The sequence below is a fragment of the Carassius gibelio genome, chromosome A13, assembly GCF_023724105.1.
Source record: "Carassius gibelio isolate Cgi1373 ecotype wild population from Czech Republic chromosome A13, carGib1.2-hapl.c, whole genome shotgun sequence".
NCBI lineage: Eukaryota > Metazoa > Chordata > Actinopteri > Cypriniformes > Cyprinidae > Carassius > Carassius gibelio.
In genome coordinates, this window is record NC_068383.1 from 16,880,729 (window position 1) to 16,893,201 (window position 12,473).

Consider the following 12,473-nt stretch of genomic DNA (forward strand, 5'->3'; position numbering starts at 1 on the left):
TCCTCATCCTCTGTAAAATGCGCTGCACACATCTGAATATTTGGGTTGAACTGTTCTGAAAAGGTGTTGTAAATACAACTTAACCACTGATTTCTAGTTGTGTCCTCTTTGGAAGGCCAAAGAAAGTAGTTTCACTTTCACAACGAAACACAGCGTCTCCACGACATGGCAGCAGCAGCAACAGAGAGAATAAAAGTTACGTCTTCTTTCTTTGCGTGAACATTTCGGTGACGTTATACAAATCTTCCCACATCGTGACGTAGACATTTGGGGGTGTGTTAGAATGAGCCGTTTTAGGAGGGCATGGTTGACTTTAAATTTTATAAAGAATATCTCTCTGAGACTTTAGTCTTTGCAACTTCACAGATCTTCTTGATGCACCAAGAGCTTGTAACACTCCAAAGAGAAAGGAAAAACTGAAATCGCATCATATGACCCCTTTAAGAAATCAATCAAAACTAGTGTACTGGTAGTAACTTAAAGTTAAAAATGGCTGCTAAAAGCTGAGTGAGTAATTCACCATTCAAAGTGATTTAGCGTTTGCAATTTCACTTAATTTGTTTAGACTCAAACCAGAGATTTTCAGCATTTTTATCATGCATCGTTCATAATATTATTCACAATGTGAATTAATAAAGCAAATTGGGCAATTTTACTTTCAGGTTCAATATTATTTGGATGTCAAAATGTATCTGTCTTTATAAATAGGTTTAACTGGTTCAGTTATCTCTGTATGGAGAATGTTTAGGCACTAGAGGGCAGTAGAACTGTATTATTAGCAAGGCTGATGGAGTTGATGCAGTAACAGCTCTAGTAGAAGTTTATGGAGCCAATGGAAAGGCACAGCCAACATCACCCCAATGAATCAGTTTAGAGTATGTGAATTAACAGTTTTCTCCTGAACAGCGGACAGAAGTATTGAAACCTACCTTGGACTCTGCTTTAAGCTGCATTTGTGCTAGCATCAGGTATATGCAGAGCTGCGTTTTCTGTTGAGTCAGGCCCAGCTGAAGAAAAGGAGTCAGACAGAGAGGTGCTCCAAACTGGGGCATCAGCTACAACTGGCTGAGCAGGTAAGAGAAACTTGACCGGTAATTTTTTTTCAATCAAAATTTAGCATAAACATATTTTACTGGTGCAAATTGGTATTTAGCTTGTATGTGAAAAAAAAAAGTTTCAGCGAACAGAAAGGATATGTTTTATTACAAAAATGAATAATTGCTTAGTCTCTCTTTCTCTCCTCTCATGGGGTTCAGGAAGTACAGAAGTTGGGTGTGGAGCTGAATGGTTGCCGGCAGCGTTTGGAGGATGCCCAGAGGGCAGAGGGCCGAGACCGGGTGGAGGCAGCCGGCCTGGCTGAGGGGCTGAGCCGCGCCCAGCGCCAACTGCACCTCACCAGGTAACCCCCTTAATCCTATTACATGCCACAACACTGCCCCCATCCCCTGGTCCCAGTGCAGTGCCAGCACACCGACAGGAGGGCAACCAGCACTTTATTAAATCACCACTAGCCACCGGCTGCCACCGCCACAGTCCACCACGCACCAGGAGAAGAGGGCCGGAGAGAGGGACACATACAGTCTTACTCAATAACAGCACTCAGTTTAGCAGGAGTTAAGTTGAAATGAGTTAATACTTCTGACAGGTTTTCGCCTAAGAACTTTATTATTAATCTGATTCACATTGTTTCACGTTATGTAAATCAATATGGAGTAGTGCATATATAGATTTTCATACATTAATACCTTTTCCACATATGTGCACATTTTACTCACATTCGTAGGCATTATAATGAGCAGGCGTTAAACATAAATATAAATATATTTTGGTTGTTAAATTAAATTCACACCATTTAATTAAATCAAAAGCAGACCCTCTACATTGAGCTATCACTGTTTTTTTTATTTTATCAGAAGATATCACAGTAAAGATGTTCTCTTGTGAATCAGTGGCACCTTTTGTGTTGAATGCTTGCCTTTATGTGATCAAGCTTTGGATTTCTGATTGTAAATTTTATATGCGTCTTGGAAAAATCTCTTCGAACTCTGATGAAAATGAAACCAGAATAAGTGATAAACGAAAAAAAAAAAACGGTAAGATTTCAGACATGGAAGAATATATCAGATTTAACACAGATTTGACACAGTAAGACACTTACATGGGCGTTGAGTGCGATTTAACAGTTTACAGTTCATTACTAAATTCTAGTTACTGCCAGCAAAACCCAAAGGGAACAATCTTTAGTTTTTTTTAGTACAACTAAATGCATAGTGGCCCCAAAATAGTATTTGGACACTTATAAGTTGCTTAAATATTTGTGAATGTCTTTGCATTAAATCCAAAATATCAAACCAGGTATAGTCTGCGAATGACGTTAGATGCTTTTCTCAGAACTTTTTTTTTCTTTCTTTCTTCTGTTTTGCAGCTACTTTTAATTAACTGGTGTTGATAAGATGTTTTCTGGTGGATTTATGAAATCTGTTCCCCTCAAGTTCACATACAGTAGGTGTCTAATCAACTATGGATAGTGATAATTTAAAGCTTCAAAGGATGAAAATGTTTTTTTCTGAACAGTATATCTAAAACATTCTTATGGTGAAGTGTTTGGCATAAAAAAGTGTGTTTGTGCTCTCTATATGTCATAAAGTTTGAAATATAATTGTCACATAAGTGTCCAAATACTTTGTGGGGCCACTGCATTCAGTTATTTTATGCTGTCATTTACTTGTTTGTAGTATCTGAATTTAGTTAAACCATAAGAGGAATTGGTAAAACATTTTAAGGATGCATTAAATTAATCAAAAGTGAAACGAAAGACATTTATGTCACAATGAATTTCTGTTTCAAATAAATGCTGTTCTATTGAACTTTCTGTTCATCAAATATCTGCAAAAATATTAAGCAACAACCTGCTTTCAACATTTATAGTAATATGTGACCCTGGACCACAAAACCAGTCTTATGTCGCTGGGGTTTATTTTCAGCAATAGCCAAAAAATACTGAATTGGTCAAAATTATCGATTTTTTTTTAATGCCAAAAACCATTAGGATATTAAATCAAGATCATATTCAATTAAGATATTTTCTAAATTACTCCCATAAATATATCAAAACTTAATTTTTGATTAATAATTTACATTGTTAAGAATTCATTTAGACAACTTTTTGCACCATCAGATTCCATATCCATATATATACAACTGTAGTGTATATTTTCATCCACTTAAAATGCTGACACATGCACATTAGTTTAATTTATGGGTTTATAATAATGAATAAAGTACAAAAAAAGTTTTAATTGAATTCTTGCTATATAAACCCTGGAAAGTGGTTTGCATGTGCCCCTAGTTAGGAATCACGCCTCTAGATTTCATGTGTTTTGGCTTTATGGCATTTCTGTGCTCACTGAATGATTGCTCACAATGAAGCCATCCATTTCCGTGTCTCTGTGGATGTGTCCTACCCCAGTGTTACTGTAGGTACTAGGCAGTGCTGAAGCCTCAGGGGGTTTAAATGGCACTGGGGTCTCCATTCCTCTGGAGGAAGTGGAGATTTTACAGCATCTGCCACAGCGTTGCACAGCTGCAGAGCAGTGACAGCATCTGTTCGCAAGGGAATTCAGTACTTTAGTATTAAGTCTTGTTCACGTATTGTTTATAAATTACCATAAAGAAGCATGCTGTTGCAGAAATATTAGTGAATCATTTGAGTCACTTGTTTACATTTGGAAAAGTACCACTGTGCGTGAAAACTGTCCAGATGGTTTTTGTGGAGTATAGATTATTTGCAACAGCAGGTCTAGACAAACTCTTGTATTTGACGTTATTACGCAGCATAAGAATGCAGTACAGCTTTGTTAGTTCAGTACACCTGCTTTTTTAAATGTACATTTACTATCCTGTATACATTGCATTAGTATGGTCTACACCTCTATTGAAGTTAGCAACGTGATGTAATTTGGAGTCTGGATCTATTAGTTCATTCAGAAAAACAGAACCGAAGATAGGCAGTTCATCCAGATTAAGACCTAAATATACCTCAACTACCACTAAAGTGTTTAAAACTCTGAATGAAATTTATTTTTGATATTGTGGGACAAAGCATCAGAAACATCAAGGTAAAACAGTCCTGTGATCATAATGATGACCGAAATACTGACAAAGTAGATTGGCATAATAATTTAATTATTGTTGTTTCCATAAAATAATAATTAGTTACAGTTATTCATTTATAAATATTAAATTAATAGCATATGAATTTATATTTCGTATAAATATTAAATTGATAGCATTATTTTGCAATATAAATGCAGTGTTTGGAAAAACTTTCACCAAATTCTGTTCACTAAATCAGTAAATATCAAAATATCACATATAACCTTGTTATGACATGGCTTCAAGAAAACTTGAATATATTTCTAGAAAGCATGATGCAATAAATACATTTGAACTTACTTGTTAACTTTAATGTTAACTACAGTGTTTGAAAATAATAACATGAAATAAATTTGTGCTCACCACTTGTATTGTAATTTATTTTTATTTGTAATTTTTTTTAGCATTATTCATTTTGTACTTGTTATTAACTGTATCCTGTAGGCTGTCAGAGATGAGCAGATGAGTTTACATTTTCTTGTAATGGTCGTGTGATAATTATCTATTTATAGAGTGTATTTCTGGTGTGATCAGAGGTTTAATTGTCTTTTGACAATGTTTTGCTATTAAATGATTGAATGCAATTTTGTGTGAGATCACGTTCAACCAGCTGTAATTCAGTTTTTTGATCATTGCATTATTGAAATAAAGAGATTTTGAGGTGATTACTTGAGGTTGAATTAGCATTAAAAAGCTCAAACAGGATGCTGGCCTTTAAATGCTCTCTGCTTCTTCTAGATGAGGCAACAAAATGGCCTGCTGAAGATCAGAGTGGTTAAGCTGCTGACAGGCCCTGCTTTTGGCAGCGGAGAACCTTTCAGCCACTGTATGCATGGTGTGGACGTGGGCTGCCAGGGCAGGTTCTTTGGGCCAGCTGTAGTGCACAGATGCAGCAGACATCTGTGCATTCTCTCTCTCTTCCTTGAGGCTAATCCTTCTCTTTCCCATCTCTCTGTTGTCTTTTCTCTCTTACACTGCCTTTACATGTTTATAAACGCATGCATACCGACCTGAGGGGGACCCTGTGATTGAGCAGCCCAGGGGATGGTCATGTGGGGACCCTCTCTGTGTCACGTCCCCTTTGCTGGTCATTCAATCAGGCCCTCTGAAACCAGACTTTGACTCTTTCCGTTCTCATCTCACAGCTTGGATGATCACAGCTCTCACCAAACGGATTGGCAAAGCAGTTGTCTTTAGCTTTTTTCCGTTTTTTTCTTCTCTCGCTCTGGCCCCCAGGCCCCCCGTGCACATGCTGGGGAGGGCCGGCGGCTCCAGTATTGGATCATCAGCCAGCTGTGTGCTGGGCAGCAGAGGATCTATCATAATCCTGCCGCTCTGTTCTCTGCCTTCTGACGGCTTTGAGCCCAGGCTTTATTCGGTTTGTTTGTTTGCTTTTGTGCGCTCGTGCCTTTTTGTCATCCCTCCCCCACTCCTTCATTCTCTTGCACCCACCCTCCCACCTCTCCAAACATTAGGGTGTTAAAGTAAAGAGAGAAGAATGTGCGAAGATATATATATCAAAATAAAAAAAAAGTTGTGTTGTTCTGACGTGCCGCAGCAGATTTTCCCCTTTGCCTTTCTGTGTTTGCTGGAGTTCACTGTGATTTGGAACGGGACACAGAGGCTCGCTTGGTTCCAAATTCCCTCTCTTCTTCAGCAACACAAAATTTTGCAAACAAGCAATGACGCTGGCAGCAGGGCTTGAAGTTTTATTCCAACAAGAACCATGTTTCGGTTTGTAAAGGAGAAACTTCAGGCATAAGTATGGATCTGAAAGTAGGAAATATTCACAACTTCTCTGTCGGGAGCTTAGCAGAGAACCTGGCCCTCTGAGCGCAGTAAACCCTCATACTCTGTGCTTCTTCCACCATATTGAATACCGACTGGTTAATCGTGCTGATGTGGGGATGGAGAATTACAAGAAAAAAGCCTGCTGGAAGTTTTTGGGGATATGATATGATCAGCCCCATCTCTTGGAATTGTTGGAGAAAAAGTCTCAATCATGAGAGGCTTGATGGTGCTCGATTGTCCACATAAGTTAGGCTTCATTGTGAGCTGTGAGAGAATCTGGCTTATTTTGACATCTGTGCTGTTGCTGAACATGTTAGCGCAAATGAACGCTGGACATCATTTTTTTGTTTGTTTTTTTTAAATCAGATTTTATTCTCAAATTCCCAAAGTTTGATGTTATAGAATTTTGTAAAAGGGTAAATAAGTTGGGTGATGCTTAATTTTTTTATTTCTATTATTTCATTCAAAAACTTTAAAATGCAATTCATAAAAACAATGACTAGGATATATATATTCTATCATAAGTATGTTTTAATGTAATTTAAATTCATTTAGAAAAGCTAAAAATGTGGTGATACAACTACAAATGATAATGAAATGAAAAAAAATAATAAAAAATGAAATTCAATTCAATATATATATATATATATATATATATATATATATATATATATATATATATATATATATATATATATATATATATATATATATATATATATATATATATATAATTAAGATTGCTACACACACATGTAATGAAGATGTAAGGCATATTTGAAGTCATTAAAGTGAAACTTTTCTTGAAAATGGTACAAATCTTGTTGTTTTTTTGCAACCCACATAAATACATAGGGCACATTACTAAACACTTGGACCATGTGTTTTAAACTAAATTTTTTGAAACCATTGGTAGTTTTGTATGTCATTGACCCAAGTATTCCACACAACTTGTCTGGTTGTTGAGGTGTGTCATTGACTCGTCCTTTCGCTAAGTTCTTGTGACTGGCCGACAAGAACTGTGAGACCAACTGCAGCGTATGCATTAAAATGTTGTTCATCCCACCCCAGAATTCCATTAAACTTTGCACGCTTCTCTGCTTTCCCTCGGCCTCGCGTGAACGCATAGAGGATGACAATCCCCTGAAAGGTGGAGAATCGGAAAATGAATAAAAGAGTGAGCAGATGCAGCTCCATGCCAGAGGGAGGCTGCCGCGGTGAGCAAAGTCTGCCGTGCCACCAAACTGCTGCAAACCAAGTCGGCGGGAAGCGAATGTACCATCCGACAGCAAATAAAAGAGCGTAGCCCTCCGCCCCTTGTCAGAAGTAGTAATGAACGAAATAGGGCCTACCGCCAGCCACAAGAAGCCGTGTTAGTGCTTTGGGGTGAGTGCGGGCACTGGCAGGTAGCGGGGCGGTGTGTGCGGTGCTGGGCGGCAGCCATCTTGTTGGGGGAGCAGATGGCGATGGGGCATGGAGGGGAGGGGCTGCTTAGCAGAACTAATCAGACAGTAACGGATGGGGCAGCTGGGACCGCTGCCGGCCAGGCGGGAGAGTGCCGGCGAGCCGCCCAGTGAGTGTCATGATGTTGACAGTGGTGTGCCCGTTGGCCTGGGATGAGACCTTGCCACGTCTTCACGCCTCGCCGGCAGGGCTGCTGGCCTCCGGCTCCTCCTCCACTTCACACGGCAGAGGGCAAGAAGAGGGCTTTTGTCATTCTCAGTGTCTTAGAGACAACATTTTTGCATTATGTTGCAGACATTTTTGAAGTGTTCTCATGAACTTGGGTCATGTGTTTTAGCAATGTAAAAAAACTTAACTGGTCCAGAAGAAGTTGGTTCATCAAAACAAAAAATACATTTTCTTTGCAGTGGGAAATCAAAATTACTTTCCAATTATCTAAACATTAACATTTTATAAACAAATTAATTAATCTCTCAGTGACAATCATTTCAAATTTAACTGCACCACCCATTATTATATATATATTTTTAATTTACTCTAGAATAGATTAATAAAGTACTAAAGAACCTGTTATTGAACAGCATGTAGAATATATCGAACTCGGTCTATTTGTGTAATGTTTGCATCGATCAGCAGTGATATACCCCCCTCCCCATGCATGTTTCTCCACTGGTCTATAAGACCAGATGCAATGCCAGAGGCTATGCCCCTCAACCAAGCAAGCCCTCAACTCATTGCCAGCAGTTTGCTCCATTATTTAACAGTGTAACCAAGTTCAAGGCAATTACATATGTGTCATTTATTTACAGGACCCTAAGAGGACAATGTAGTGTACACAAGAGAACACACATTCTCGCGCTGCTACAGCTAGCAGCATTTGCCAACAGAATGCATATGTTTGAAACATTGTGCAATTTGCACAGAGGGGAAAATATCTCCAAAAATGGCACATACTTTGCTTTCATACATGAACATTAACAGGTAAAAAGACTTTAATACTGATGTTCCTAAATTAATGAATTCTTCATATTTAATGGAAATGGTAGGCAGCTATGGCATGTCACAACTTCTGCTACTTTGTGTGTAATAGTTCTTCTGATGAAAATTCAGTGTGACTCCAGAGTTTAATTATCAGTTATCATTACTATAATACCCAATACAGTATAATCTATGTATAATATATAGTTTATAGTATAATATATATTTTCAAGAAAATTAATGCATAACTCTAACTATATATATATATATGTGTGTGTGTGTGTGTGTGTGTGTGTGTGTGTGTGTGTGTATTCATAATAACATTCAACAAAAATAGCGTTATTTGTCCCAGTAAGATTTCATGTCTTAAGCACATATTTTAAAATATGAATTGTGTTCCATAATTTCTTTATCGATTTAAAATGATTCTATTTATATATATTTTTAAGCAACCATTTTATTCTGCAGATCTTTGCTGATTGCTCAAAAGTGACAAAAAATAAATTTATAATGTTACAAAAGATTGTTACTATTTTAAACAAATGTTGTTTTTTACTTACTATTCCAAGAATCCTGAAAAACAATATTCCCATAAAAATATTAAGCAAAGCAACTATTTTTAGATATGTCTCTTGACCACTAAATCAACATATTAGAATGATTTCTGAAGGATCATATGGCTGCTGAAAATCTTTGTCATCACAGGAATAAATTACATTTTAAAATATATTAAAGTAATTTATAATAAATTGTAGTAATGTGTCACAATATTGCTTTTTTTATTATATTTTTTGATCAAATAGTTGGTGGTGAGCATAAGAATCTTCTTTAAAGAATATAAACAAATCTTACAGACCTTTCAGTGAAAAATCATAATTTACCATTCAAACTCATCAAAGCAAATATTTATGCCAAAGAAGTTTCAGTCTCAATCCTTAATCAGTTCGAGATCTCAGGATAAGATTTTGTTGTTTAACGTTAAGCTCCCAGTCCTACTAAAACTATATGTCTGTGTGTGTTGAGAACTGCTCCAGTGCCGTGGCCCAGCTCAGGACAGAATGTTGCCAGTCCCCAGGCAAAGTGGGAGCAAATCTGTCGGGTGCAACTGTTCTCACTTGGGCCAACTCTGCCCAGAGAAAGTGCCCTACTTACTGTTTCTGGAAGCTGGGTTGTTCTTGTTCTCCTCCTCCTCTTTTTCGAAGTCTCTATGACACTTTTTTTCTTGGTCAACATAAGTGCAATTTCAGTAATAGACTTTAGTCTATTATTATTCCACATTAGCAGTAGCTGGGGCCAAAGTGCTGATTTCTGATTAATGGTGCCATCATCTTTCTAGAGGTGTATTTTAGTATGCTTGGCTCATTTGCGCAGCTGTATCTGAATTTTTTTTAATCTGTTTTGGAGTAGTTTTAATCAAGCATCTTTGATTTGTTTCGCCAGATTTTTTTTTTTTTTTTTTAAGTTGTCCATTTGTTATGTCCGAAAGCATTATTAATAAATTTATATTAACATGCTTAAAACATACAGTTTAAAGGCTCATATCTTCATGGCTTTCTCTATACTTCTCCCCTCTTTTCTCTCTCCCCATCTAATCCACTCTCCAGATGGCATAAGGAGCCCATCACAAAGTGGGCATCCTCCCTCAAAAACCAGCCATGAAACAGGAGTGGAAGAGACGGGCACAACCCTAAGACCTGGCAGCCCGAGACCCTGTGGGTTAAAAGCACTATATGTTATGTTCTGTGCCAGCCATGTGCTTTTTGTGGCAGGTTTGATTTTCTAAGCATAGGCACGTTGGGCTTTTGGAGAGCACGTTTGGTGTGTGTTGGGGGGATGATGAAGGCAGCACAGTTTAGTTGGGCCTCCTGTGTGAGGTGACACGAGTGGGGGGTTTGGCACAAGCCCCTCCAGGTCAACCCGAGCTGTGGAAATGCGTCACCTGCTCAGAGCGCGAGCCTCAAGAGCGCTGTCACAGGCTGTTTCACCCAGGGATAGCGCTCTGTCTTGTTCTCTTCCTCTTTTCCTCCTTTTAATCTTTGCGCTTTCATTTCATTCCCGTTTGTGCATTGTGTTCCAGAATGTACATCACAGAACCCACTTAAATATTTTTCAACTGAGATTTAGTAAATACTATGATGGTTTAAAGGGACAGTTCCCTCACAATGAAACTGTCATCATTTACTCATCAGTAATTATTGTTATTCACTAAAAATCTTTCTTGACAGCTTTGGTCATCATTCACTTTTATTGTATGAAAAAGAAGTGCTTGGAAGTTCTGCTAAACATCTCTTTTAGAGTTCCATGTGAGAAAGAATTAGATAAGAAGAGGTTAGGAAGGACATGATTGTATTATATATATATATATATATATATATATATATATATATATATATATATATATATATATATATATATATATTTTTTTTTTTTTTTTTTTTTTTTTTTTTTTTTTTTTTTTTTTTTTTTTTGCTTGTTTGTTTTTTTACAAAAGCTATTCAGAAATTCTGAAATATCTTGTTCTGTGTTTCTGTCGAAACGGAAGTCCTGGTCTTTATCATAAACATAAATCAAAAATAGGACATTTCTTGACCAGATCTGAAAATGTGGATATTTATTCAGCATATGTGAACACATATTTTCACAGATTTTCTGCGGATACGTAAGAAAAAAATGATTATCGTGATGAGCTGGTATGGGTGATTAGTTGATATGGGTTTCGTATAGAAAGGGAGGGGGTTGTTTGTAAATTGGTGGCGTCTGGATTTCGTTTTGCCTCTGACCTTGAGGGGGTTTTGCGCTTCTTGAAGAAGAAAGCAGAAGCTGGCGGTAAACAAAGTTCACTTCTGACAGATGGATTGAATGACAGAGAGGTTGCGAGTGCCAGAATAGCCCTGGCATCCGAGGAAATGTTCAATGCGGTCCAACAGGAGAGGAGGTGTGAACAGGTGCGGGGCTGCTGAAGGAAAGGGGACCAGATGGAGGGAGCCAGAGCCAGTTTAGTTAAAGGAAAAAGGGTGGGAGGGAGCAGCGAAAGAGGGGGGGGGGTGGCAATACGGGGCGAGCGATGCATGGAGAGGCTGACGTGCACGCTAATAGATGTGGTTTGGATGTCGAGTAAATATAGGGTGTGTAAGTTTCGCAGACGAGACTCGACAGTGGCTCAGGTTGGGCTGTTTCAGTCGCTCCTGAAGGGATGGGGGCGAGCGTGCCAGTCGGAGACAGGAAATAGCAGCACGATTGACACTGACCAAGTGAGCAGCTGAATAAATGACATAAAACATCTGAAGTTTGAGAGTGTGAACACTTTGCTGTACTTCCTGTCTTACCATTCCAGACAATTTTTTTCTGATATCTTGATCGCAAAAAATTCTACGCTCATGTGCTTTTTTACACTAAATGTTTGTGCATAACCTCACATGCTTGTAAATGGATTTGTGCTCTTTCTAGTGCTTGCAAGATGCGTATGTCATCCTGAAATTGTACCACAAAACCGGGATAATTGTTAGAACGCCATATTAGCAACTTCTGTCCATTTCCCTTCTTACGCAGTGCAGCCTGTACTTTCTTAACTTTTGAAAGTTTCTCTCGCACATATATTAACATACAAATGATGTGAAGTGTCCTTGTGTACTGTTGCGTGCTCATGAAGCCAAACGGCTGACTCCAATTTGCGCACATTTTAGGAACGGTAGCATTTGGTCATTTTTGGCTTAGGATCACGGAGCACCACAGGGTGCTGCAAACTCTGCGCTCGAGCGGTCTGTGGTAGTCCAAATCAAATGGGCAACAGCTTGAATAGTACCCACTTAGGCAGCCCTCGGCCCTCGCGCTTCACCAGCACCCAGCTACGGAAACTGCTTTCCGCGGGTCGATGCTGCTCCCTACCAGGCAGACCGACCAACCCGGCTACGGCTCTTGACCGGAGGACATTAGGCCTCGCTCACATCATTACCAGCCGTGAGCAAACACACACTGACCTGCCATTGTGGAGTGGCTGGAGCGGGTGCGAGGTGAGTCAGAGCTGTCTGACCTGGCTTCACAACCGTTCATGCCAGTGCAAACACTTGAAATGGATGACATTTCTG

The 12,473-nt window shown here is 38.6% G+C and overlaps 1 protein-coding gene across 1 annotated transcript in view; it reads left to right on the forward strand.

The window, feature by feature from the left end:
- Positions 1-594: 594 nt before the first annotated feature.
- The window catches only part of LOC128026319 (serologically defined colon cancer antigen 8 homolog), a 34,421-nt gene continuing 22,542 nt past the window's right edge, over positions 595-12,473 (forward strand). The window contains exons 1-2 of the mRNA XM_052613323.1: positions 595-1,073; positions 1,257-1,399. The gene's annotated coding sequence lies outside the window, so the exon portion shown is untranslated. The remainder of the gene's footprint in view (positions 1,074-1,256; positions 1,400-12,473) is intronic.